We start from the raw sequence: 1,348 nt of genomic DNA, 5'->3' as shown, positions 1-1,348 counted from the left end.
ACCATATACTAAAGTTAATGCTATGACTATAACGATTAGACTACTTTACCTTTTAGCTCTTTTCTGTCCAAAAGGAGATTGCACAGTTTAAACTTCCTTCTGTTGTTGTTGTTGTTGTTGTTGTTTTTCTCCTCCAGCAGCGTAAATATTTAACTTCTCGACATCACATTCAATGAAAACAGTCTGAAACCGCTGCTTGGTTTTAATTGGATTCGAGAGAGAGAGAGAGAGAGAGAGAGAGAGAGAGAGAGAGATAAGTTTAGCAAAGTTGTCCTCTTGGGGTGTGCGCTAGGCTCCTCGGGCGCTCTCAAGTCTGGCGGGCGCAGCTCGTGGCGAGGGTATCCTAAGTTTTGGCAGAGCGTCCCACTCCCCTGCCGCGCGGCTGCTATTGAGACTCCGACTGAAGAGCGCGGAGACAGTGCGCACTCCGTCCGCTCGCGCTCCGGAGGGACTCCCTGCGCCAGCCCACTTCTCCCGGACCCCGCAGCGCGCTCCCCCCCCCCCCCCCGCAATACCCCCCCCCCCCCAGGTCCCCGTCCAAACCCAGGACTCTTTACGAGAACAGAATTTTATGAATGAAAAAAGATCGTCTGAAACACTTTTGGAAGTCGGCAATGCAGACTGTTTGTCGTTTTTTTCCCTGATCAGCTTGCATTTCTTCGGCTTTGCACTGACAGCCTTAAATGTGGCCTGGGCTTGAGATGCTGCGTAACACTGTAATCCACAAAACACAATTCATATATATATATATATATATATATATATATATATATATATATATATATATATATATATATATATATATATATATATATATATATAAATATACATATAAAAGTGCAATTTGCTTTATTAAAATATAGGGTGTGTGAGTGTGTTTTTCCACAAACGGCGATTCCGCCACAAAATGATGCTGTGAGCTGCTGAATGTGAAGGAACCGCGTGTTTTCAACTGCAGGTAGCGCGCGCGCTCTTCTCCCGTGGTTCAGACGGGGCCTGCGCGCGAATGAGAAAGTTAATTGGGGGGGGGGGGGGGGGGGGGGGGGTGCAAAGAGAGAGAGAGAGAGAGAGAGAGAGAGAGAGAGAGAGACGGGGAGCAGTAGCCGGAGAAATTCCCACGTCTGCCTCGCTCCGCTCTTTGTGCGCCACTCTTTTGTCTGTGGGCTTTTGATTTGTCCGTTGCTTTTACAGACACCCGTTTGGCTGCAGCGCGCGGCCGTGCGCCGCCAGCACAGGGTCTGTGCAAACCCGGCACGGCGTTTGCTTTCCCTTGTCCGGACTGTTTACCGCACTCGGGGAGGGGGGGGGGGGGTGTTCTCTGTAGGGTAACGGCGTGTTTTCCTTCGCG

At 49.8% G+C, this 1,348-nt stretch overlaps 1 protein-coding gene across 1 annotated transcript in view; it reads right to left on the bottom strand.

Moving 5' to 3' along the window:
• ndnf (neuron-derived neurotrophic factor) overlaps positions 1-442 on the bottom strand; it is a 15,712-nt gene extending 15,270 nt beyond the window's left edge. Inside the window, exon 1 of the mRNA XM_035521163.2 lies at positions 50-442. The gene's annotated coding sequence lies outside the window, so the exon portion shown is untranslated. The remainder of the gene's footprint in view (positions 1-49) is intronic.
• Positions 443-1,348: the final 906 nt, after the last annotated feature.

This window comes from Electrophorus electricus, chromosome 21, assembly GCF_041902795.1.
Source record: "Electrophorus electricus isolate QZ-2024a chromosome 21, ASM4190279v1, whole genome shotgun sequence".
In the NCBI taxonomy this organism is placed as follows: domain Eukaryota; kingdom Metazoa; phylum Chordata; class Actinopteri; order Gymnotiformes; family Gymnotidae; genus Electrophorus; species Electrophorus electricus.
The sequence above is the reverse complement of the archived record's forward strand: the minus strand, read 5'-3'. Positions and strand labels throughout refer to the sequence as shown.